The 27,422-nt window shown below is 47.6% G+C and overlaps 1 long non-coding RNA gene across 2 annotated transcripts in view; it reads left to right on the top strand.

The window, feature by feature from the left end:
- The first annotated feature begins 557 nt into the window (after positions 1–557).
- The window catches only part of LOC306667458, a 38,221-nt gene continuing 11,356 nt past the window's right edge, over positions 558–27,422 (top strand). The window contains exons 1-2 of one of the 2 annotated variants that reach the window (XR_013765556.1): positions 558–1,453; positions 3,507–3,979. This is a non-coding gene — a long non-coding RNA (uncharacterized lncRNA). Of the gene's footprint in view, positions 1,454–3,506; positions 3,980–27,422 lie in introns of those variants that run through there. The other variant, XR_013765557.1, reaches the window with a different exon arrangement.

Raw genomic sequence — 27,422 nt, forward strand, 5'->3', positions numbered from 1 at the left:
TCTTTATTATATGCCGAGATGATAACATTTTGTATATAGTGGGTTCAATAAAACAATATTAAAATAAATTTCATTCATTTCTTTTGACTTTTTAAAATGCATCTGGTTTAGTTTTTTCACCCCTGTGACCAAAAGACCTAACAAGAACAATTTAGAGGAGGAAAAGTTATTTGGTTCATGGTTTCCAAGTCTCAGTCCATAGACGGCTACTCCATAACCCTGAGCCTGAGATGAGGTGGCACGTCAGGGTGGAAGAGTGTGGAGGAGGAAAACAGCTCGGAACATGGCAACCAGAAAGCAGAAAGAGCCCCACTCATCAGGGGCAAAATACAAACCCCAAAGCATGCCCCCATGACATACCTCCTCCAGCCATACTCTACCTGCCTACAGTTAACACCAAGTAGTTCATATCAGCAAATTAAACTGCTGTTTAGGTTATGACTGTTTAGGTTGATAATTGAATCAACCCCCTCTGAACATTCTTGCATTGTCTGATGCAGGAGCATTTGGGTGACACCACATATCGAAAACATAACATTCCACCATTGGCCCCCAAGAGCTCATGCCCACCTCACAATTCAAAATATATTTAGTCCATTTCCAATATTTCTATAGTCTCCAACAACAGTTCCAACAACAACTCTGCCACCACCTGAAGGCTGTGCTGCCTTGAAATTTCTACTGCCAGATTAAGTAGTCCATCATCTTTAAATTCAACCTCCAGTCTCAGGACATGGGCAAAATGTAGACAACTTCCTTGTCAGAGCGTAACATGAATGGCCTCTAGTTCAATTTCCAAAAAGGTCCTCCTTTTCCTCTGAACCTCATGAGCCCAATCTTCACAGTCCACTGTCCTAAGGCATTCTGCTCTTTTGAGCTCCCACAAGAATCACCCATTAATCTCTGCTTACAACATTCTAAAGCTGTCATGAGTGTGCTGTGTCAACAAATAGAGGAAACATGCTTGTCTTTCTCCACAATGTCTGCGCTCTGAGTGACACTGAGTTCCAGGCCACACCACTTCCACCACGGCTCTCAGTCACTACTTGCGGGTCACCCGGGTGTCATGAGCCGGGCAGTCACAGGGTCTTTCATTCCCGGCTTCCTTTCTAATATCCGCAACCCTCAGGCCGCTCTTCACACTTCACACAGTAGCACGTAGGTGGCAGGAAGGCGAAGGAAGGCTGAAGGCAGCTCAGGGTTCGGGGGCAGAGCAAAGGCCGGAGCAGGAAGCGGCCACGTCCCTGCTGGTGGTCAGATAGGATTGAGAGCCGGCAGAGAGCTTGTCGGGGACAGAGTCACCAGAGTGCAGAACTTCTTCTAGGCCACGGTCCCGATGGGCAGCAGTGTCAGCTTGGAGTGTCAGCCTGAGATGTCAGCCCGGAGCAGGACTCACGAGGTCACACAGCAGGAGAAACCAGGCTCTGCTGACGCTCGAGCACAAGACTCAGAGGTTCGTTGCTGTGCGGACTTCCCTGGGCGAGGCTCCTGGAAGGTGACCAGGTGACGGATCAGGGTGATGCCAGTCTCAGGGTGCCCCTCCTTTTATGGTGTGAAGGGAGGGGGTTGCATCATTTGGTGGCTTTCTGTATTCCATAAGCTCATGGGTCTGGTTTTTTGGATATGGCTTTGATGTGCTCATGCTTCTATGTGCTTCTGAGTAATTTGATAAGTTCACAGGTGGTCTTTTTATTATCATGATTAATTTACTTATCAGTGAATGCCCATGGTGGTGCCAGCCAGACAGTGATTGTTTATTTGTGAAAACAGGATGTGGAGACTTTGGCACTTAACTCAAAATGGAGTAGCTTATGGCAAACTACTGCTTCACAAAATAGTGTGACAAAGGTTTAGGCGCAACCTGAGAGCTGCTGTTCTACACACCATGGAGTTACTCAGGGCAGGCACAGCCTGAGAGCTGCTGTTATACACCATGGAGTCACTCAGGGCATGCACAGCCTGAGAGCTGCTGTTCTACACACCATGGAGTTACTCAGGGCAGGCACAGCCTGAGAGCTGCTGTTATACACCATGGAGTCACTCAGGGCAGGCACAACCTGAGAGATGCTGTTCTGTATACCATGGAGTCAGTCAGGACAGGCATAGGCTGAGAGCTGCTGTTCTACACAACATGGAGTCACTCAGGGCAGGCACAGCCTGAGAGTTGCTGTTCTACACCATGGAGTCACTCAGGGCATGCACAGCCTGAGAGCTTCTGTTCTACACCATGGAGTCACTCAGGACAGGCACAGTCTGAGAGCTGCTGTTCTACATACCAAGGAGTTGCTCAGGACAGCACAGCCTGAGAGCTGGTGATCTACACACCATGGAGTCACTCAGGGCAGGCACAGCCTGAGAGCTGCTGTTCTGCGCACCATGGAGTCACTCAGGGCAGGCACAACTTCCTCCTCCACAATTCACCCCCTGATTTCTTGGTGTATGAGCCTAAATGCTCTGAAATGAGAGGGATCAAAGTTGCTCTTTTTACAGGTGCAGTACAGAGGCAGATGGTGCACGTTTTGAGCAAATAGAATCCAAATAGTATCGCCAATAACAAGAGCAATGTTTCCTTTAGATGAGACCCTACTGTCCTGATCTGGTTATACCAACAAATTTTGATCCAGGTCAGAGGGCCCAATCAGACCATGTACATGTGTGTGGTGCATGTGCTTGAAGGATTTGCCAGGTAATTGGAAGTATGTACATTTTGCATGTACACTCTCGATATCTTTTGCAAGTGTAATGGAGGTTGCATTCAGTGCAGCCCCTGCAGGCCCAGGTTAGTTCTTGACATCAGCCACTTGTTGGCGGAAGGCACCAGACGCCACTGAGTTCCTCCTTTTTTGACTCAATAACAGTGTCCTCTTGCGTCATATTGACCCACAGGATTTCTGAGATCCTACCATGCCACAGTTCTGGACATTTCTTGGGTGGAGGAGGCCAAGTAGGTTTTCCATTCATAGACATGCTCATTTTGTTTGTCAACTTTGCAGGTTCTGGGTTCATAACAACGTGAACGTTAGATCCCGAGGTGTGAGTGTGATATTGCACCTCAGAAATTGATTCATGACAAGGCATCCACACAAAGTTTCCTATATCCCTAACTCATGTAGATAAGGCTGCTGCATTTATAGGGTAAGAGTCCATGTCTGGGGTAAACTCCTTAAACGTGCAACACACAGGTGTTGACCATTTATGCACCATATCTTTTTAAAAGAGTGTCTATAATGGGTCTCCTCTGGCTGAAATTTGCCATTTATGGTCATTGCATGTTTGTAGCATTGCTGTGGCGGGCATGCTCTCTACCATGGGCCACCTGGAAGTTGGATGAGGTGCCGTGAGCCATCTCCTGACGCTGAACACCCAGGAGGCCCAGCTGCTCAGCTCAGCCTGTGCTGCTGCTTGTTGATCAAAGCCCTCAGCGTGACAAGATGCCCTGGTGTGGCCATAGCCTGTGCCCTTTGCAACTGCCCATGAGTCTAAAACAATAAGTCTCTGTTTTTCAGCCATGGCTTGTCTGACCGCGGCTACCATCGCTGTGAGCTTTGCGTGTTGTGCAGAAGGTGAAGCAGCTTGCTCCACGAGGACCAGGTCATCCTGAGCTCTGAGGGCTGCTGCCTCCGTTTGTGTTCCCTGGGCCATGGAGGCGGATCCAGGCATTATGGAGGTTATTGGACCAGAAGGGACACCATTTCCCTCTATTGGCATGGATTTGTTCTGCCCTCTGAACGAATCCTGGCACATCCCATTTCTACCTTGTGGATCTCCTCTGTGAGGGGCCCTGGGCAGCCTTGCCGTGTGTACCATTTCCAGGTAACAAGTTTTCGCTGACTTTGGATACCTGCCAACTCTGTGGGACTTAACCTAGCCTAGTGGAGCCAAGGCATCATACGTCTGATTGCAATAGGTCTCCTACCAGTCAGAGGCTCCATGTCTGTCAGTACCTCATAAGTTTGCCAAATATAATTTTCAAAAAGTGCATATTTATTTGGTGCATATGGGAATTCTACTGGAACAAAATTATGTTGTTCTGGCTCTTTGGTCCACAGTGACCATGTGCCCTAATCCCGTGCTGTGATTTCTAATCTCAGTTGTGCTGAGGTGCTGGGTAATGTAATTTGGGGAAGGTATGGACATAATCTTTTAAAGTTTTTTGTGCCCATTCTTGCTCTGCTTCCCGAGTGAAGTTCTGTGACTTTCTCATGATTTAATACCTAGGTCTTGATACAATGTTCAGACAGGGTACACATTGTCTCCAGCTGCCAGATGGTCCTGTCAGCCTCTGCTTCTTCTTAGACTGGGGGGTCCCTGTTGCCATAGTTCTGTCTGTCGCTTCTTTGGCACCTGTCTACCACTTGATAACCATGTACCTCCTAAAAGCCTGCCAGTGATGTCAGGTTCTGTGGTCCTTTCCTCATTTATTGTCCACCTATGTTTCTGAGTTCTTGTATTAATTGATTTTTTTCTGCTCCTACTCTTTCCATATTGTTATTTATCATTGTCATTTCATCTATATAGGATAAGACCAGGGTGTCATAGTTTTCTTGATTTGGGAGGGTGGTATTGAATGAACTAGATTATTTAAATAGCGAATGGGTAGTGTTTGCCTTCACAAGTAAAAGTGTGCACCCTTGCCTTTCTTTATCTAGAAGTATTACAAAGAACACATTTGACATGTCAACAGTCACATGGAATTTTTCCATTACATTGTGTTATTTTATGGATGATTTCTGCTACAGCTGGCCATGCCCTTGGGACTCTGGGAGATACGTTGTTTAGGTTTCTTAATTTCCATGACCCCTGAGGTCTTAGAACTGACCATACTGGGCTGTTAAAGCTATTAAGCAGGCACTATCTGTTTTCCTTGATTAATTCCATTATTTTTTCTGTAATTTCTTATGTCTACCCTTTAATGGGTACTGTTTTGTACAGGCTGTTGCCGTGGGTGTGGGTAGTGTAATCTGAATTTCATGTTTTTATGTTTTCTTGGCCACCAATTTTTATAGATTGCAGGCATCACATCCATGCCCCAAATGTTTTCCACTTCAAGTGAGCAAGGCATGGCATGTCTATTGGGTTACGAGTACAACTTAAAATTTTTGTCTAGTTAAGCTGGCTTTAGTTACTTTTGCCACGCAATCCTCTTATTTTTTGTGGGGTTATTATGTTTGTTAATTAGTTTCTTTAGTAAGGTTATCTGTGATCCTGAGTCTATTAAGAAAGTGCTTTTTTTATATTTTCCTGAATTTTTCTTGTCAATTGTATATATGGTCAATTATTCCCAGGTCCTAGGAAGATATTTCTGACCTGAGGTTCTTCCAACTTTTTGAAAAGAATCTCTGTGTGCCTCTTTTTTTTTTTTTTTTTTCTTTTCTTTCTCTCTCTCTATTTTATCTTTTTTTTTTTTTTTTTTTCTGTTGCAATGTTTCTGTTTCTTTGTTGGTTTCCTAGAAAAACAAATTCCTTCTCTGAAGCTGATTTCTGTTTTGTGGAGCACAGTCCCAGAATGCTCTTGGTGTCGGTGTTCCTAGCCTGCTGCAGCTCTGCGTGTCTGTTATGCTATGTTATTTGTCCTAGGTGTAGCTGACCGACCGAATGTCCTAGTGTCGGCTGTGAAAACACATTTTCGACTGGTCGTGGGCCCTGATTTGAAAGTGACTTTGCCATGAACATTATTCTGTGTGACCCAGATAGCTCTGATGACGATTTGCATGTCTGTAATATGCCCCACATGCTGGGGCCGCCACTGAGCATCCGAGAATGAGGACCCCAAGGCTCTGCTGCACCTGGTAGCAATGGCATCTGCCCCTCAAGTGTTGCTGGCACCTCAAACTGTGCTGAGATTGAGAGCACCCTGACGTTTCCAATTGCTTGATCTACATCTGTCCATTTTAAATGATCCCCAAATTTTGTGGGGTTGCTGTGAGGATTTGTTGCTCTCCAGCCCCATAATTGCAGGACTCTGTTTGGGTGCTTAGTTGTGAACCATAGCACCTCATGATTTAAACTGGATTTTTTGGTTAAGTAGGAAACTTTATGCATCTCAGAGCCACTTAGGGCCATGCTATTTGCCCCTCCACCCCCACTGCATTTGTTTCTGCAGGAGGTCTGTCCTAAGTTTCTATAATTCTGCCTTGGTGGTCTCCCTATCTTCGACTATGTTTGCGACATATGGAGGCCTTTCTTGTCCATAGTTTTAAAGTATTACTGTTTGGGTGCTGGGGATCGAACCCAGGGCCTTGTGCTTACAAGGCAAGCACTCTACCGACTGAGCTATCTCCCCAGCCCCATTACTGTTTTTCTATAATCAGTATATATTGTGACATAATATGTATGTGATTAGTATATTGTCATATAATTATTATTGACCATGACTTATTATTTCCTATTTACAATGGGTCATGCACATAAATTCTCACCCAAGGATCATCAGTTTCCTGGGTCCTTGAGTTAGGGATCCCAAGGTCCCAGGGAGTCATCTGTTATACTGTCTGTACACTATCTGTCACTACAGTATCTACAGGTTCATAGCAACTAAGTACTTTAAATGTCTGCCATCTGCAGTATGTCTGTCCTGAACAGGTTGTTTTATGAACAAATATTACTGGTACCTCTTCTCTTGGTGCTGTCTGTATTCAGGGGTTGACATTATTAGGATCCTTTAAATCTAAATTCGTATCCTCTGGGACTGCGATAGACAGCTTTCTCCTCACCCGCTTCTCCGCAGGTAACTTGGGTCCTGGGAGGGCAGCACTTCCTCTTCACTCTGTCCTTAATCTCCTGTCCCAGAGCTAGCACGTTTCCTAATTTTCCTGTCCACTCAGTTCCTTGGTCTAGTATAACTCTACGGTCCACCTTACAGAGGAATAATCATAGGTGCGTGAGGTGAGACTGCTTCCTCTCTTTCTGCTGCTTTGTGTATTTCTTACATGAGATGAACTGGGCACCATGGAAGCAATCTGCATCCCACCTCCTCCAGACTTTGATCCTGATCTGCAGTGGTTGGAGGACTGCCTTCCTTCCAAAGTCCGAGCTGGGTCTCACCCCATGATCGACCCTGCAGTGTGAGCCAGGCGTGGACTCACAGAGTGAGCTTTAGTCTCTCTGTTCACGAGCCTTTGCTATGGGTGCCGACTTATAACCACTGTGACCAACAGCGGAATTTGTTGGAAAACTTTTGTATATTTCCATTCTTCGATGTATGGAATCCTGCGGAACATGCCAGTAGTGGTGAGCATGCTGTTATTAACAGAGCCCAAGCACACAATGTCTGCGCTCTGAGTGACACAGTCCCAGGCCACACCACTTCCACCACGCACTCAGTCACTACTTGCGGGTCACCCGGGTGTCATGAGCCGGGCAGTCACAGGGTCTTTCATTCCCGGCTTCCTTTCTAATATCCGCAACCCTCAGGCCGCTCTTCACACTTCACACAGTAGCACGTAGGTGGCAGGAAGGCGAAGGAAGGCTGAAGGCAGCTCAGGGTTCGGGGGCAGAGCAAAGGCCGGAGCAGGAAGCGGCCACGTCCCTGCTGGTGGTCAGATAGGATTGAGAGCCGGCAGAGAGCTTGTCGGGGACAGAGTCACCAGAGTGCAGAACTTCTTCTAGGCCACGGTCCCGATGGGCAGCAGTGTCAGCTTGGAGTGTCAGCCTGAGATGTCAGCCCGGAGCAGGACTCACGAGGTCACACAGCAGGAGAAACCAGGCTCTGCTGACGCTCGAGCACAAGACTCAGAGGTTCGTTGCTGTGCGGACTTCCCTGGGCGAGGCTCCTGGAAGGTGACCAGGTGACGGATCAGGGTGATGCCAGTCTCAGGGTGCCCCTCCTTTTATGGTGTGAAGGGAGGGGGTTGCATCATTTGGTGGCTTTCTGTATTCCATAAGCTCATGGGTCTGGTTTTTGGATATGGCTTTGATGTGCTCATGCTTCTATGTGCTTCTGAGTAATTTGATAAGTTCACAGGTGGTCTTTTTATTATCATGATTAATTTACTTATCAGTGAATGCCCATGGTGGTGCCAGCCAGACAGTGATTGTTTACTTGTGAAAACAGGATGTGGAGACTTTGGCACTTAACTCAAAATGGAGTAGCTTATGGCAAACTACTGCTTCACAAAATAGTGTGACAAAGGTTTAGGCGCAACCTGAGAGCTGCTGTTCTACACACCATGGAGTTACTCAGGGCAGGCACAGCCTGAGAGCTGCTGTTATACACCATGGAGTCACTCAGGGCATGCACAGCCTGAGAGCTGCTGTTCTGCACACCATGGAGTTACTCAGGGCAGGCACAGCCTGAGAGCTGCTGTTATACACCATGGAGTCACTCAGGGCAGGCGCAACCTGAGAGATGCTGTTCTACACCATGGAGTCACTCAGCGCATGCACAGCCTGAGAGATGCTGTTCTACACCATGGAGTCACTCAGGGCAGGCGCAGCCTGAGAGCTGCTGTTCTGCACACCATGGAGTCACTCAGGGCAGGTGCAGCCTGAGAGCTGCTGTTCTACACCATGGAGTCACTCAGGGCAGGCGCAGCTTGAGAGATGCTGTTCTACACAACATGGAGTCACTCAGGGCAGGCACAGCCTGAGAGCTGCTGTTATACACCATGGAGTCACTCAGGGCAGGCACAGCCTGAGAGCTGCTGTTCTGCACACCATGGAGTCACTCAGGGCAGGCGCAGCTTGAGAGATGCTGTTCTACACAGCATGGAGTCACTCAGGGCAGGCGCAGCCTGAGAGATACTGTTCTACACCATGGAGTCACTCAGGGCATGCACAGCCTGAGAGATGCTGTTCTACACCATGGAGTCACTCAGGGCAGGCTCAGCCTGAGAGATGCTCTTCTACACACCGTGGAGTCACTTAGGGCAGGCACAGCCTGAGAGCTGCTGTTCTACACACCATGGAGTCACCAGGGCAGGCGCAGCCTCTTTACAATGAATGTTTTTCCAAATTCTTCAGCTCACAAACCAGTCACTGGGGCTTCTGAGCCATGTGGTCAGGTTAGTTGCAGCAATGACCCTTTTCTCCCTATTGTTTGTTAGCATTTTCACCACCGTGACCAAAAACCTGACAAGAACAATTTTAGAGGAGGAAATGTTTGACTCATGGTTTCAGAGGTATCTCTCCAGACAGTGAGCTCCATTGTTCTAGGCCCAAGGTGAGGCAGGACATCATGGCAGAAGGGCACGGAGGAGGAAAGCAGGCCAGGACTCGCCCAGCAGGAGGCAGGGAGAGAGAGTGCAATCTGCTCACCAGGAAAAATATACATACCCCAAAGGCACACCCCAGAGACCTGCTTTCTCCAATCACACCCTACCTGCCTACAGTTACCATCCAGGTAATCCCTATCAGTGGATTAATCCACTGATTAGGTCCAGCTCTCCCACTTAATCATTTTACCTTGGAGTGTTCTTGTTCTGCTTCCCACATGAGGTTTGGACTCATCTTATGTAGACCTTAACAGTGTCTATGAGAATTTCAACTTACCCATGTGGCTATGGACGTACTTTGTTTTTTGTGTGTATTTAAGGTGTCCAACATGATTTAAAAACATCTTACATAGTTTGATATATGTATTTTGACAGTGGAGCAGTTACCACAAGTCAGGCAAATGAGCTTGTCCATCGCCTGTGTGCACGTGCATGCGTGCATGTGTGTGCGGGTGCCTGCGGTAGGACTTCTCAAACATACTGTCTTGGTGAATCTGCAGTGCAATGCATCCTGGGCTGCATAATGGTCCTTAAAGTCAACAATTAACTGCGTGTGTGACAGGTCCCTCCAGGTTATGTCATCTGGTGGTGTGGGAGCTGTCTCAGCACACTACCTTGTTTGCACAGTGATGAAGTCTGCTAGCAATGCTTAACCGAGTGTGCCCTCGGTTAAGAGCCGAGGATGGATTATCGACTTACATCCTCCCATCATACATCGCCATCCTTCCTACCCTGGCCCTCCCCACCCAATAGCCAGTGCTCTGCTCTCTGCGCCTGGTAGCTGGTGGCGTGCTTCCCCTGGCTAGTGCTGGCTGAGTAGAGTCGCTCAGCGGCAGGAGGAGGAGCATGAGCCTGGGGGGAGCTGGGCCTTCACTCAGGAGGGGCTCAGGCAGAGCAGTAGGAGCTGCCACTGCGAAGGTAGGATTCTGAAGACAAGCTGCGGTAGACAGACCTAAGGGCTGAGGGACGCCAGGTTAGGTTTGGCTTCTGATTCTGTCTTCGAATGCAACTCTCTGCACAGAATGCAGCACAGGGACCCGCTTTTTATTCGAGATATTCCCTCAGGGCACCACCCACGTAGGTTCTCAGCCCATGCCACATGACTGACTCATGGAACTCAGAATAACGAAAGATCACAGGAGTGAAAGAAGCAATGGGACTGACCAAGGCTGGTTCTTCTGGGATAGCACTGTCTGAATTAATGAAAGCCACGCAGGGATTATACAGAAGAAATACAGGAAAGAAAGTCCTAGTAAGATGTGAACTTCCGGGTCTTATGCTCGTACCATAGTATGCCTGATCCATGGACATGGTTGGAGTGCAGAAAATTAGACCCGCCACCTTTGCTGTCCTTTGGGGGTAAGAGGGGGAGCAACATGAACTGAAGATCCCTAAGAGGACAGCAACCCCAGGGACAGATGTGCTATCCTTACATCCCCAGTGAGGAAGCTAAGCACATAGTGAGGCTCACTTGCTTCCCAAGGCCATGCTGCCAGTTGGCACCAAAGGTCATCTGCCCACTTCCTCTGTCCAATCCCCAGTCTTGCCCCCCCCCCCTCTGCACTGCATGGTTATGCTGTTACCAAGGCAGTGCAAGATTGTTGCGACTAAATGACCAGAGGCAAAGAGCATTGCACCAGAGGCTGAGGCTCCTTCTGAAATAGAGAGAAAAGTGTTTATGAGCCATGGAGCTCTGTGAAGCTTCCAGAAAGAGGGACTTGACTGGGGTCTTCTGCCAGTATTGAGTAGGGTGGACAGGGAAGAACAGAAATGGCCTGGGACAAGGCAGGAGATGGGAGGCACAAGGTGTCTCTAGGTTGCAGATGTGACCTGTCAGAGACTGAGACCTATCCCTATGGTGGAAATGTGGAGCATGGCCAATCAGGGGTGAGGAACTCAAGTGTGGAGGGGAGGAAGATTCTACCAGAACCTGGGAGCTGGAGGAACGTGGGGTGAGGGGGTCTGAGCAGAGCAGATATTAAGATGTGGGATCCAGGGATCCCCAAACCCAGCCCTCTGAGCCTCAGGTGAGGAAGTGGAGCCAGAGGGATAGATCGCATGTCTCAGGAGCAGGTGGTGAGGTGGGAGACCCGTGCTTAACTCCTGGCCCCGTGCAGGGCCCTCCCTCCCACCCCATCCAGCATGGTGGCCATTAACCACCCATGAGTCATTCAATTTAAAAAGAAATGAAATACAAATGTAGTCCCTCAACTGTCCTGGCCACATTTCAATGCTCAACGACAGCCACATATGACCAGTGACTGCAGGTCCTGAACATTCCCACCACCGCACGCAGGTACATGGCAGCACTGCTGTCTGCTGGGGCATCTCCTGCCCAGTAGCCTCCAAAGAAACCCCACCTTTCAGGGTTACTGAGTGGGCTCTGCACTGGGACCCATGTGTGCCTTTCTCCCCAGGGATGGGAGCTGAGTCCAGCATCCAGAGGGTCTGAGTCCTCTGCCTGGGCATTCCCAGCTCCCCTACCCTTGGCCCTCTGCTGATGCTTGTACTCTTGGCAGGTTCTGCCCTGAGGCTGGCCAGCCAAAAGCAGCTGAGGCTCACAGCTGCAGGAAGTGAGTCTGGGCTGATGCGGTGGCACCACTCTGGCCTGGAATGTCCTGCCTCCTTGCCTGGGGCCAGCCAGGAAGCCAGTGAGGTGAGGAAGGTGTCTGGGAGTAGGCAGCCATCTGCCCAGCCAGTGGCAGCGCCGGTGTCGGGCTCAGCCTGGAGCTCACCCTTCCATGGAAGCATCTGGGATGCTTGTCTGCATTCCTCAGGCAGTTGTTCCAACAACGGTGATATTTCAGGCATTTCCAGTTTTGTTTTGGGGAAACACAGCGTCTCCTGCTCATGCAGCTGTGTCAAGTCATTTCTTTGTCTTTTTCTGTTTGCTCAGCAGGTGGCATTTTGTTCAGAGATTTTATTCGTATCTGCCTGCGTTCATGGACCAAGACATATTAATCATGCAAATTAGCATATTATTAATGAAGGCAAAATTATTTCTGCTGCGCATCTGGGTTTGCTGTGACAGCTTTGTTAATGCCCTCTCATTGCCAGTACTATCAGTGACTTCTCCCTGGCCTGCTGCAAATTGGTACGTCAACATTCAGGGTAAAGGTCAGAGACTGAAGCACATGAGCACTTTCCTCTTCAGGATGGATGTTGCCAGCATGTATTTGTTTGACAGTGCGTGTTTTCAGGACAGCATTGCACAGTCCTGACCTCCTTCCCACCAGGTTGACAACGTGTACTTTCAATCTATCCTGTGAAGTCCTCTGGTGAAGCCCACTGAATGCAATGCAAGTCCCTGCCCCCTAACCCAGACCGGGGTGCACTGTCCCTCGATGACTTGTGAGTCTCAGCTACTGGCTTTCCAAAGGCTATTTGCAGACAACACATGAAGGCCAGTGAGCCTTCCCAGAGGCCTCTCCCCTGGGAACAGAGGTAGGCTGCCACCAGCTTTATCATCCTGACGTCAGAGACCTGCAGATAATCTAAACATGGCCCAGTGTCCGTTGCTCCTGATGCTCTCTGGTTAACCCTGATTTCCTCTTGCAGCCCTGTGCTGACTGAGATCTGCTTCTCCTGTGTGCTTTCACCTGTCTACACCAGGGAGCCAAGTCCAGAAACAGAGTGTTTTGAGGAACTTAGATAAGTCACCGTGTGCATAGTGGAAACACCCTCTGGAAAGGTTGTGCATTCTGAGTGGCTCACTGAGTCACCCCATCCTTGGTCATAGGCTTGGCTGAGCCTGAGAAAAGAAGCGGGAAGCTGCCTGCTCCCTGCAGTGAATGCAGAACGTCGGGATGGGCCTGTGGGCATCCCACTACTGGGAAACAGGTCTGAGACTGCCACGTGTTCACTCAGGTGGCTGGGATCTTAGTTCAGGAGGAGCGTCCATCGTGATTCTGAGACCACTCCCGCGGCAGACATTCACCTCTGTGCCAAGTGTGCTGGGACACACCTATAATCCCAGCTACTTGGGAGGCTGAGGCAGGAGGATCGCAAGTTCAAAGCCAGACCTGGCAACTTAGTGAGATCCTGTCTCAACAGAAAAAAATCAAAAGGACTAGAGAACTGGTTCAACGGTAGAGTGTCCCTAGGTTCAATCCCTAATAGAAAGAAAGAAAAGGAAATGGGGGAGGAGGCGGGAGGGAGGAAGGAGTGCGCCTCCTCGTCCCCCGGAGGCTGCAGGGGGAGGAGACAGGGTGCAGGGTTGCCTGGCCACCTGCTTTCTGGAAAGCCCGCCCGCTGCTTCTGGTGGTCATGACCCATGTCACTCCCGTCCTTTCCCTGAGATGCTTGAAGCCTCACCCCACCCCGTGCCCTCCGCCTGTGTGGACTCCCTACTCCCCTTGCCCACGCCTCTTCCAAGTCTATTTCCTGCGACGCGTCTCCTCCAGCACCCGGTGGGGTCCTCAGCCTGGAGTGGGAGCAGATGGTCAGGATACCCCAGCGGGAGTTGCAAAGTACACAGCGTGGGCGGCTCCAACAATAGAAACGATTGTCTGGGTTCTGGAGGCTGGAGGTCTGGGATCAAGGTGGAGATGGGTCTCCCTGAGGCTGTGAGGAGGATCCTTCCCACTAGAGATGGTCTGCGGCCATCTCTGGCACTCCCTGGCTTATCTACACTTTCCCTGTACCTTCTCTTTGGTGGTGCTGGGGATTGAACCCAGGAGCACTTCACCGCTTAGCTGCATCCCAACTCCTTTTTATTTTTAATTTTTTTTATTTTGACACAGGTCTCTCTAAGTTGCTGAGGCTAGCCTTAAACTTGCCATCCTCCTGCCTCAGCCTCCCGAGTAGCTGGGATCACAGGTGTGGCCACGGTGCCTGGCTTCCCTGTGTTTTTTGACATCATCTTCCTCAGTACACAGCCCTTTCTCTTCTCATGGCATTCCTACCTATGAGGGCACCCGTCATATGGGATTAGGGGTCTTCCTTCTGTGTGACCTCCTCAGGGCGATGACACCTGCCACAGCCGCATCTCCAATAAGGTCGTTTCCTGAGGTCCTGAGGTTAGGGCTGCAGCCTGTGGCTCTCAGGGGGCACAGTGCAGCCCACATCAGGCAGACCACAAAGAGGCTCTGAGGATGCCTGCTGAGGCCCGGCCCCTGAAGACTCCTGGAGGAGGCCCCAGGCGGCTCTCCTCGCTGCAGAAAGGCCCTTCTCCAGGTGTGTGTGGACCCTGGCCACCCAACACCTGCCTCTGTGCTTCCTTTCTTTTCGTGACATGTTCTTCTTAGAGACCCGTGGCAGTAGGGTGTGTCTCGACACCGTGTCCCTACATGGAGTGCACCTCATTCCGGCTGGGGTCCCATGCTCTGGTTGTCCATGATATGGCGTCGCAGAGCCGGGTATTCACCCTAGGACAGTGATGTCCGTTCAGTCTGCTGTCTTTCCTGTCCCTTCCCTCCCTGTCCTCCCTTCCCCTTCGTCTAATCCAAAGGCAATATAAGATGATTTAGGTCTGGCATTGTGATGCCTCCTGCTTCACTTTTCTTTCTAAGGATTGCTTTGGCTGTTCTGGGCCTCTTATTTTTCCAAATGAATTTCATGACTGCTTTTTCTCATTCTATGAAGAATATCACTGGAATTTTAATAGGAATTACATTAAATCTGTATAGCACTTTTTATAGTATTTTGACATTATTCATTCTGCCTATTTAAGAGCATGGGAACCGGGCATGGTAGCGCACACCTGTAATCCCAGTGGCTCAGGAGGTTAAGCAGGAGGATCGTAGGTTTGAAGCCAGTCTCTGCAACTTAGCAAGGCTGTAAGCAACCTAAGTGACCCTGTCTTGGAATAAAAAATAAAAAGGGCCAGGGATGTGGCTCAGTAGTTAAGTGCCCTTGGGTTAATCCCTGGCACCCGCCCCCAAAAAAACAAGAACATGGGAGGTCTTTCCATCTTCTACAATTTCTTAAGGTCTTCTTCAATTTCTTTCTTCAGTGTTCAGTTTCATTGTAGAGGTCTGTTTTAGTCAGGGCTCTCTAGAGGAGCAGAATCAACAGGAAGTGTGATGAGAAGAGGGGATTTATTAGATTGGCCTACACAACCAGAAGCTGGCTAGTCCACCATGGCCATCTGCAGCTGGAGAGCTGGAAGAACCAGCAGCTGTGCAGTCCAAGAGGCAGAAGGCCCAGAACAAGAGGGATCAACAGTGCCACCCTAGTCCAAGACCAAGGCTTCTGGAAACTCCTTGGAGAATCACTGGCAGAGTCTGCTTCAGAAGAGTGAAGAAGAGAGAGTCCAATAACCTCAGATAATCAAGAATCCATTTAAGAAGAGCCGAGCTTGCTTCTGCATCTGCTTGCTTGTTCTTCCATCCAAGCCACCATCCTATTGGGTGATGCTGGCCATGCTTACAGAGGGGCTCCACTTCAGTTCACAGTCCCACATGCCAATCATTCGTAGACACACACTGATCGACACACCCAGGAGCCTCTTAATCATTGGTATCTCTTAATCTAATCAAGTTGACAATTCAAATTAACCATTACAAGGTCTCTACCTCTTTGTTAGATTGATTCCCAAGGGATTTTTTCCCTGAGGCTATTGTGAATGGAATAGTTTTCCCAATTTCTCTTTCAGCTGATTCATCATTGATATATAGGAACCCAATTTACTTATGGGTATTAATTTTATATCCTTCTACTTTGTTGAATTTGTTTATGAGTTCTAGAACCTTTCTGGTGGAGTTTTTGAGTCTTCTAAATACAGAACCATGTCCTCAGCAAATAGGGATAGTTTGAGCTCTTCTTTTCCTATTCATATTCTTTAATTTCTTTGTTCTGTCTAATTGCTCTGGTGAGAGATTCAAGGATTGTATTGAATAGAAGTGGTGAAATCGGTCATCCTTGTCTTGTTCCAATTTTTAGGGGGAATGCTTTCAATTTTTCTTCATTTAGAATGATGTTGGCCTTGGGTTTAGCATATATGGCTTTTATAATGCTAAGGTATATTCCTACTGCCCCTAGTTTTTTCAGTGTTTTGAGCGTGAATGAATGCTAAATTTTGTCAAATGCTTTTTCTGCATCTATTGAGATAATCACGTGATTCTTGTCTTTATTGTGATGGATTACGCTTATTGATTTCCATATGTCAAACCGACCTTGTATTTATGGGATGAACCCCACTTGGTTGTGGTACACTAACTTTTTAATATGTTTTTGTATGTACTTTGCCAGTATTTTATTAAGAATTTTTGCATCTATGTTCATTAGGGATATTGGTCTGAAGTTTTCTTTTCTTAATGTATCTTTTTCTGGTTTTGGTATTAGGGGAATATTAGCTTTATAGAAAGAGTTTGGAAGGGTTCCCTCTTTTCTATTTCATGGAATAATTTGAGGAGAATTGGTGTTAGTTCTCTGAAGGTCTTGTAGAACTTGGTTGAGAATCCATCTGGTCCTGGGACTTTGTAGACTTTGAATGGCATCTTCAATTTCATTGCTTGAAATTTGTCTGTTTAAATTTTCTGTCCTCCTGATTCAATTTGGGTGGGTCATACATCTCTAGAAATTTGTCAATATCTTCCTGATTTTCTATTTTATTGGAGTATAGATTTTCAAAGTAGTTTCTGATTATCATCTCTATTTCAGTAGTGTCCTTGGTAATATTTCTTTTTTCATCATGAATTTTAGTAATTGGAATTTCTCTCTCTCTCTCTCTCTCTCTCTCTCTCTCTCTCTCTCTCTCTGTCTCTCTCTCTCTCATTATCTTGGCTAAGGATTTATCAATTTTATTTATTTTTTCAAAGAACAAAGTTTTTGATTTTTGAATTTTTTTTGTTTCAATTTCATTGATTTTGGCTCTGATTTTAATTATTTCCTGTCTTCTCCTTTTGATATTGATTTTTTTCTTCTTTTTCTAGGGATTTGAGATGTGATGTTAGATTATTTATTTGGTGACTTTCTATTACTTTAATGAATGAGCTCAGTGCAAGGAACTTTCCTCTTAAAACTTCATTCATAGTGTCCCAGAGATATGTTGTGTTGTTATTCTCATTTACCTTTAAAATGAGAGATTTTTAAAATATCATCCCTCATTTTTTCTCTATCCACTGGTCATTCAATACCATATTATTTAGTCTCCAGGTATTAGAGTAGTTTCTATTTTCTTATTTTATCTTTGATTTCCTATTTTTTTCCATTATGATTCATTATGAATACAAGGTATTTTCTCTATTTTTTTGGTATTTCCTAAAAGTTGCTTTGTGGCCTAAGACACATTCTATTTTAGAGAAGGATCTATGGGCTGCTGAGAAGAAAGCATATTCAGTCGTTGATGGATGAAACATTCTATATATGTTTGTTAAATCTAATTATTGGTTGTATTTTTTAGTTTTAAACTTCTTTATTTAGTTTTTGTTTGGACGATCTATCCAGTGATGAGAGAGTTGTGTTAGAGTCACCCGGTATTATTTTAACACACAGTATTATTGTGTTGTGGTCTATTTGATTCTTGAAATTGAGAAGGGTTTTTGGATGTATGTAGATGTGCCATTGTTTGGGGCACAAAGATTACAATTGTTATGTCTTGTTGATGTATAACCCTCAAGTAATATGAAATGTTCTTCCTTGTTCCTTCTGATTAACTTTGACTGGAAATCCACTTTATCTGATATGAAATTAGAAACCCCTACTTGTTTACTCGATCCATGTGAGTGAAATATTTTTTCCCATCATTTCACCTTCAGACTCTAGATGTCTTTGCCTATGAGATGAGTCTCTTGGAGACAGCATATTGTTGGGTCTTGTTTTTTAATCCAATCTGCCAGTTTATGTCTTTTGGTTGATAATTTAGGCCATGTACATTCAATGTTATTGTTGAGAAATAATTTTTTTTCCTTGTCATTTTGATTTATTTCTATTTTTTAATTTGAATTAGTTTCTACTTTGTTTGACTTTTAGTGTCATTCTTCCCTTTGCTGGATTTCACTTTTATTTGTCATTTCTTCTTCATGAAATATTTTATTGAGTATGCTTTGTGGTGTGGGCTTTCTCATTGTAAATTCTTGTAACTTTTGTTTATCATGGAAGGTTTGTATTTCATCATCAATTTTGAAGTTTAATTTTGCTGTGTATAGTATTCTTGGCTGGCATCCATTTTCTTTCAGAGCTTGGTATATGTTATTCCAGGACTTCCCAGCTTAGAGGGTCTGTATTGGGAAATCAGCTGAGATTCAGATTGGCTTCCCTCTAAATGTGACCGATAATTTTTCTCAGGCAGCCTTTAAAATTCCATCCTTATTCTGTATGCTAGGCATTTTCATAACAATGTGCCTTGGTGTAGGTCTGCTGTAATTTTGTATATTTGGGGTCCTGTAAGTCTCCTGTATTCGATTTTCTATTTGATTCTTTAGGTTTGGGAACTTTTCAGGAATTATTTCATTGAAAAGTTTATGCATTCCTTTGGCTTTAATCTCTGAGCCTTCTTCTATCCTGATAAATTAAGTGTGGCATTTTCATGTTATACCATATTTCTTGGAAGTGATATTGTGGTTTCTTAACATTTTTTCCCCCATGGTCAATTTTATTTTCAAGAGTATATATTTTGTCTTCATTGTCTGAAATCCTGTCTTCCAAGTAGCCTAGTCTGCTTGTGCTGCTTTCCAAAGAGTTTTTAACTTGTTTATTGATTTATTCATTTCTAGAATTTCTGACTGATTCTTCTTCAGGATCTCTATCACTTTATTGAAGTGACATATCACTTCTTGTATTTTCTCTCTTATTTCATTTCTTAAGTCATCCTTTACCTCAGAGATCAGTTTAACCATGAAGTTCCTGAATTCCATCTCTAACATTTCCTCCACTGTGGTGCCAATGGAGTCTGTTGTTCAGGTATTCTATGTTGTTTGTGATGGTTTTTCCCCTTGCTTTTTCATATTATTTGGGTGTCTATTCATCTATCTGGATGGATCTGAAGCATAGAGTTTCTACTTTACAAGTTTATAGTGTCCCTCTGTGTTGCTAGTTCCTCACAGATGGGGGAGGGATAATCTAATGAGAGCAACAATCTATGCGAACAACATATAGCAGTATACTAGGTACTTAGTTCCTTTTTTGATATCTACAGTGTTAATTGGTACAATATGCAGAAATAATAGGATCAGCAATTTCTGACAGTAAAACCAGTAAATAATTATGTCTGGTGTAAAATCAAACAAAAGGTGTTGTCTGTGACTTCCACTGTAATAATTATTACCATGACCTTGGTGGTAGGGGCAGACATTATATACCTCACTTAGTATTAAGTAATGTTAAGGATAGAATTGAGTATGAGGAAATAACAAGAGAATAGACTGTAGAAAAGTGTTTTCAATTTCAAAGGTAAATTGGGCAGATGCAGTGGAAATTTAGAATATGTTGTTAATGAGAAAGGGGAAGAAAAAAAGAAGTAAGAATATAAAGGAAGAGAGAATGGAATTTGTCTGTCAGACATACAAAAAAGGGAGAGACAAGGGAGATAGAGTGGCAAAGACTGCAACAAACAAAATCAAAATGTGCTAATCAAAACCTCTCAAAATACAGAGCATGGGAAAATAACACCTTCAAAAAAGGAGGGGGCTAGAAGCAAGGAGAGAGAAACAAATATGCATATAGATATGTAGGAGTCCTTGAGTCAATCAGTATACATTCAGCTAACAAAACCAAATGTAGAAAACCAAAACCAAGAAGAAAGCAAAACAACAACAACAGCAAAGAAAAAAAGGAAAAATATTGGTTCCAAGAAATTAAGGAGTTGTTTCCACTATGGTGGATAAAATAGTGAGCATGTGTGTCCACTGCCTGTGCCCAACTGATTTCTTTCTGTTTTTCCTTGAGGTATGAACTAAGCATGGGAGTGTGGGCCTGGCAGTGCAGTGGCTGGTTATGCCCGGCAGGCTTAGCTGGTCTTCACTGTATTTTTTATTCCAGACCTTTATCAGCTATGTATTGACAAATAGTTCATCTCAGTTCATGGCTTGTTTTTTCACTGTTTATAGCATATTTTAAAAAATGGAAAAATTTTCAATAAAGTCAAGTTTATGAAGTTTCTCATTTATAGTTTCTGCTTTTGGTTTTGCACACTCACCATCAAAGACAAAACTATGTTGAATGTCTGCTGTGTATTCTGATAGAAGCTATAAGTTTCACCAGGCGTGGTGGTGCATGCCTGTCATCCCAGCAGCTTAGAAGGGTGACACAGGGGACCACAAGTGGAAAGGCAGTCTCAGCAACATAGTGAGGCCCCCAGCAACTTAACAAGACCCATTCCTGGCACTCGGGACCAGGTCTGCTCCCTAGGGATATTCAGCACCTGCACAGCAGAGCAACCTGGGACTCTTGGGAGTGCAGCCTACAGCTGGATGGCGCGGATCCCACCTCTGCAATTCTGATAAGCTGGGGCTCAGCGGCCCTCAGGCACTGTGGGCTCCCACCCCCCAGCATTTGGCACAGCGGGAGTCACATAGAGCCACGGGGTTGGGTGGTCTCCCTGAAGAAAGTACATTCTTGGAGTAAAGACCAGAACCATGCTTCATTGTTCCCTGAGTGTCAGCCCAAGAACCCGCAGTGCTGTGAGCACCCCGAGGGGGGTTCTGAGCCCACATTTCCTTGTATCCACAAGGCACTGAACACTGGAGGTGTCCACGGCATTTCATTCGCTGGGATAGGGACGTCTGCCAGCACAGGGCCTTAGGGTGCTATGGACAGGAAGAGTCATGGAGAGTCCTGGCCTGGCCAGTTCTTGCAGTGCGAATTGGGGCAAGAAAGATGCACCCCTTGGGCCATGAAGAGTCAAAGTCAGGCTCCGGGGTTTCCTGGGCAGATGTACGTTGGGCAACGCCACAGTGGGTGAGGTGTCCTCCTCCCAGCTTCCGTGCTGGTGTCCTCGTGCGACGGGGGTATTTGGAGACAAGGGCTTTTTTTCTCTTTCCACATTTTTAATTGGTGCATTTTAGCTGTACATGACAGTGGGTGTTGTTCCATATTCATACAAGTACAAAATATAACAATAGATTTGGCCAATACCCCTCCCCTGCACTTCCCAGCCCTCCACTGTCTCCCATCCCTTGTCCCTCCTCTACTGACCTCCCTGTGACTTTCAAGAGCTCTGCCCCATTTCTCTTTTCTTTTTTCCTCTCTAACTTCTGCATATGGGAGAAAACATTTGACCCTTGACCTGCTTCTGTTTCATTTCACATAACATAATGACCTCTAGTTCTATTTTCTTGCAAATGACATAATTTCATTTTTCTTTTTGACTGCATACATACACCATATTTTCTCTATCCATTCATCCAGTGGTGGACACCCAGGGTGGTCTCATACTTTGGCTGTTGTAAATTGTGCTGCTATAAACATAGGTGTGCATGTATCACTGTAAGATGACTTTAATTCTTTTATCTAGGATAAATGTCATTAATTATCTAGGATAAATACCAACGAGCGGTATAGCTGGGTCATATGTGGTCGCATGCTGAGTCTTTTGGGGAAACTCCATACTGATTTTCATAGTGGTATTAATTTATAACCCCACCAAAAACAAAAATATTCCTTTCTCCACATCCTCTCCAGCATTTATTATTGTTTGTATTCTTGATGACTACCATTCTGACTGGTGAGAGATAAAATCTCAGTTTAGTGTTGCATTCTGTTTTGTTTTGTACTAAGATTGAACCCAGGGGCAATTAAGCATGGAGTCACATCTCCAGCCATTTTATTTTTTAATTTGAGACCATCTGGCTGAGTTGCTAAGGGCCTCTCATAGTTGCTGAGGCTGGTCTTGAAATTGCCGGCCTCCAGCCTCAGCCGGCTGAGTCACCGGGATTACTGCTGCGAGCCACTGCTCCCACTTCAGGATAGTTTTGATTTGCATTTCCCTAATTGCTAATGATGTTGAACTTTTTTTTTAAATTTGGTGACCTTTTGTATTTTTTCTTTTGAGAACTGTCTCAATTCATTTGCCCATTTATTGATTGGATTAGTTGATTTTTTTGGTGTAAGGTTCTTTGAGTTCTTTATGTATTCTAGATATTAATCCTCTGTCAGAGAGCAGCTAGAAAAGATTTTCTCCCATTCTCTCCTCACAGTCCTGATTGTCTCCTTTGCTGTGAAGATGCTTTTCAGTTCGATGCCCTGCCATTTATTAACTCTAGGCATTATTTCCCGAGCTTTAGGGGTCCTACTGAGAAAGTCGTTGCCTGGGTTGGAGTGTTGGCCCTGTTTTCTCCTAGAAGTCTCATGGTTTCTGGTCTAATTCCTGGGTCTTTGACCCATTTTGAGTTGATTTTGTTCAGGGTGAGAGCTCAGAGTCTAGACTCATCTTCTACACGTGGATCACCAGTTTTCCCAGCACCATTTTAAGAGGGACCGTCTTCTCCCCATTGTACGTTTTTGGCACTTTTGCCAGGGGTCAGATGACTGTATCTGTGTGGGTTTGTGTAGACAAGGACTTTAAAGGGATAATTAAAGAAAATGAGGTCACTGGGTGGGCCCTGACCTGTCTGACTGGTGTGAATAAGAGGAGGTCAGGACACAGACATGCGGAGGGACGACCCTGTGGGGCCACGGGAAACACATCTGCAAACCAAGGAGAGAGGGCTCAGGAGGAACCAGCCTGCCCACCTTGACCTCAGGCCTCCAGCCTCCGGACGGTGAGGTGATGGTTTCTGTGGTTGACTCCTGGCCTGCGCACTTGCTGTGGTGGCTGAGAAAGCTCGCACAGTCAGAATCCCTCATGTCTGGCGCACAGAGACCCCGATACATGCACGAGACAGGTGGGCCTTGCCCAGAGCGAGCCCACATGTGAAGTCTGTTGGTTTGCATCAGCAGCGCAGGAACGGAAGAGGTTGAGATTCAGCTCCTCTGGCAGGAGCTGCTCCTGGCTGTCCGCAGCCTCCTCTCCCAGGGTTCTTCAAACCCTGCTCTGGTCACATCCATGATCCTGCAGGCCTCTGATTGGACGCTGTCTTCTAGGAGAAGCCATCTACCCACGGAGACCGCAGGGCCTGGGTCAGGTTGCCCTCTAGGCTCGGGCCCCACCGTGTCGGCACTGCTGGGGCCTCTGTCTCTTCTTCCTACCAGGCGAGAGGGCCTGAAGGCAGGATACGTCCTCTCTGGCCATTGTTCCTTGAGGGTCCATTGCAGAGAGGTCACTTGGCAGGTAAGGGGGGAAGAAACCTGCTCATGGGCGGGACGAAGGGCGGCGGTGGGCTTGGTGCTGTGTGGGAGCTCACAGGGGTCCAGAATCTGCTGGTGGGAAGACGTGGGACAATGACCCAGTCTCCTTGGGGTCTCAATGCCTCCGTCTGTAAATCTGGAGTCGCAGGTCAGCCCTGTGAGGTCTCAACCAACAGAGACACTGGGATGGAAAAGCGGCACGTGCTACGGCTCGATGAGTGACACTTCACGCAGCTGTGCGACCGGGGTGGGGCGATCCATGCAGGAGCTCAGGGGTCTTCAGGGACGTGCCCCAACAGTGACGCCTGAAGTCAGCCTGAAGGGGCAGGGACACTGAGAACTGGAGGCAAGGGCCACCCCTGCTGGAGAGCCTGCCCAGCTCTCCTTCCAGCCCTGCAGGTGGCTTAGGGACCCCTCCTCATCTTTGATTTCTGCAGCTGCCCTTCTCTGGTTGGCTGCCCATTCCCTGGATTCTGCGCAGGCAGACATGTAAGTCGCAGACTTAACAGTCGGAGTGGAATGACACCAAAACCACGCGTGCCAATGACAGCTGGGGCGGTCATCGGGGATGGAGGGAGCAGTCCAACCCCTGGACCTGGACGGTGCTCCTGGGATCTGCTCCCGGTGGCACCTCAGTCCCTTCCACCTGGTTGTGGCAGGAGCAGCATTAACCCAGCTAGAAACTGGATGGTGTGTGCCCCCCATGGCCAGTCCACTCGGACAGTGTCTCTGGGCCTGAGGGGTAGGCGGCACCCAGCACAGGCAATTGCGTGATGGTAAGACGTCAACCCCTGTTGAGGCTGCCCGGGCAGCCCCTGGCTGACCAGGCGGGGTGCCAGACCTTGGGGACAGATGCGGCATCTTCTACCTCGCAGGAGAGAATGGGGTACAGGAGGACCGGGTGGGAAGCCAGTGTTTGGGGAGGGGCCGTGAGGACTGGGGCCCTCTCGCTGAGGGGGAGAAGCCCCGCCGAGTTGGAGGGTCTGCACTCACTTCAGAGCCCCCGTTTGGACGAGTGTGATCTTTCATTTGTTCACTGATTTTTGCCCTGGAGGTCCTTGAATTTTTCTACCTGCTCAGCTGCTATCTCCAGCTCTGCATGCCCCGCTCCCTGGTGAGGTCGAGGGTTCCTCCAGTCTGCATGCTCACGGCTGCTCCAGTAAGGCTAGACTTGCAGAGGGTTTTACACAGTGGACAGTCCTTTTCAGTCTTCTGACTCAGCTTCTGGTCTTCCTTCCGCTTGGAGCCCCGTTGCTCCTCCTTGTGTGAACTGAAGTGCTCTGTAGAGGTAGTTGAAATGCCACTACTTCTGTGCATTTCCGGCAGCCAGGGCTCTTTGCTCCTCTGGCCCTGGTGAGGGCCACAAATGACCATCCTTGCTCCTTGGTGACCTCACCTTGTCCCCACCCACATGTCCTTTTCTCCACTTCTGCCTGGGCTCCAAACCTACCTCCTGGGCACCTTGGCTTGGTGCCCACAGGCCTCTGAAGCTGCACGTCTATGAGCTCTTGCTTCTCCTGGTCTCCTTTCCATACAACGCACTGCCCTCCACGGTGCAAGGCCTGAAGAGCATCCTCCCTTCCTCTGGTTCCCGAGGCTGGCTCTCCTAAATCTTTCCCCTGAACACGGGCCTGCTCTGACATCCACCAATCAGCAAGGCCTGCTCTCCTGCACCACTCCTCCTGCTCTGACATCCACCAATCAGCAAGGCCTGCTCTCCTGCACCACTCCTCCTGCTCTGACATCCACCAATCAGCAAGGCCTGCTCTCCTGCACCACTCCTCTGCACACCGACCTGCTGACACCCAGCCTCACCAGGCATTTTCTGCCTTAGTGTTTTTCACCATTTGGTGCAGGCAGTCCCAGAAGCACTGAGAACAGCAGTGCCTAAGCCCCAGCCCCTCTGGCCCCAGCCCACTAAGTGCAGTCCCAAGTTCCCCTTGGGCCCACCTGCGCCCCAGACAGAACAAGGCTGGGCTGCCTGCGTGTTTGCTCCTCCCTCTGCCTAAAACCTTCCCTCCCTGGCTTTATAGGTGTCTTCATGTGCTGGGGACAGTGCTGCACATCTGCAACCCAGGGACTGCAACCAGGAGCCAGGATCAGGAGGGTTGCCAGTTTGAGTCCAGCCTGGGCAACATTGCAAGATCCTGTCTCAAAATAAAATTGGAGCCCAGCACAGCGGTGCACATCTGTAATGCTAGTGGCTGGGGAGGCTGAGGCAGGAGGATCACCAGTTCAAAACCAGCCTCAGTAACTTAGTGAGATCCTAGGCAACTGAGACCCCGTCTCAAAATAAAAAGTGAAAAAAGGGCTGGGGACGTGGTGGCTCAGTGGTAGAGAGTGCCCGTGGTCAACCCCGAGTACCACAATAAATAAATAACAGAGTGTCTGCGCTAGCTGGCTCTGCCTTAGCCCTTCCCTGCCCCCTGGCTTGGCTTTGCTTTCTTTTGGATCCTAATTACTGCCAAACATTCCACAGCATTACTTAACTTTAACCCTATTTTGTATTGTCACCCTTCCCCTGTAAAGAAGGCTCTGGGGAGTCAGGCTTGGCCTCACCACTGCTGACCGGCAGCAGTAGTGGACAGTGCTTCCCTGTCTGTCGGGGATCCATGCCGTGGCCTTGTTCCCAGCACACACTGGTTGCTCACTGGATGCTTGTTAAATGCAGGAGTGAGCGTCACACAGCTCCGTCCACTCCCTGCTCACTGAAGTCGTTCCAAAGAGCCCTGACCAGGGCCCTGAAAGTTAGCTTTCTGTCCACGCCGCCCCCTGGGCTTTGTGAATTAATGTGCTTTCTTAAAGCCAATTACCAAGATGGGCTTTTAAGTTTAAAGAGCACTTTAGTTCTCTGAAGCCTAGTAAAGTTCTTTCAAGTCACATGAAAAAGTCCCTCACTTCTGAGGGGACACCGGGCCAGCTGCAGCCTTTGGGTTAGAAGGAGGGGGAGGGAAGATGAGGGGCTGGGCTGGCCAGAGGTGGGGAGGGGACAAGTCCAGGCACCCGACTCAGACCTGGGCCACCAGGCCATAGGTGGCCCTTCAGGGTTGGGTGTGTGGACAGCAAGCAAGTCCAGAGGGGAGAGATCAGTCCAGTTTTGAGTTTTTAAAAATTTGTGGTAAAATACATATAATATAAAATTTACCATCTCGGCCCCCTTTTGGTTATAGTTAAGTATAAGCACAGTGTGGGGCAATTCCGTCTAGAATTTGTTTCATCCTCACACTGAACTCTGTCCTCAGTAAACACTAGTTCCCCTCTCCCCTCCCTCCTGCTCCTGCAGCTACTGTCCTCTGTGATTTGAATTGAGTGGCACCCCCTCTTATCCTCAGGGGTATCTTGTAAGACCCAGTGGATGCCTGGAACCTTGGATAGTACCAACCCTATACATATTGTGACACATACATACCTATGATAAACTTTCACCTTTTTTACCTGAAGGAGGCCCTATGGATTCTCTGTGGCACACCCTAAATTACTCTCAGGACTCCTGCATTTTGGGGTCATTACTAATTATGGTAAGGGTTGCTTGAACACAGGCATTATGATACTGCCAGTCAGTCTGATAACGGAGACAGCTGCTAAGTAACTACTGGGTGGGTAGGATATCCAGAAGGGACACACTGTTCCAAGGGATGATTTGTGTCCTGCAGTTGACTGTAGGTAACGGAATTTGTGCAGTTGAGGGGACGGCAGTTGGTGCCCTCAAGGGGGAATCGCAGGGAATCTGACCTTCAGTGACTGGCTGGTCTCGCTGGGCTCACCCCAGGGCTCCTCCCTGGGGTCTGTCTGTCTGGATTTCTTCCTCGTTAGGGTTGAATACTCCCTGTTGTGGGGATGGACCGCCTCTGTCTTCCCACTCCTCTGTCTGTGGCCACTTGCTCAGGGCTGGAGGGGCCGCAGCTGCAGAGAGGCGGCCCCAGGGGCACGAGTTAGAACTGGTAGCTTCCACGCCAGGTGGTGTGAAGTGCTGCTGAGTCTGTGTCTCCACGGAAGCCATGCCTGTGTCAATGCGCGGCCACGGTGACGTCCTTGCTGGAGGAG

This window comes from Sciurus vulgaris, assembly GCF_902686455.1.
Source record: "Sciurus vulgaris genome assembly, chromosome: 8".
Taxonomy (NCBI): domain Eukaryota; kingdom Metazoa; phylum Chordata; class Mammalia; order Rodentia; family Sciuridae; genus Sciurus; species Sciurus vulgaris.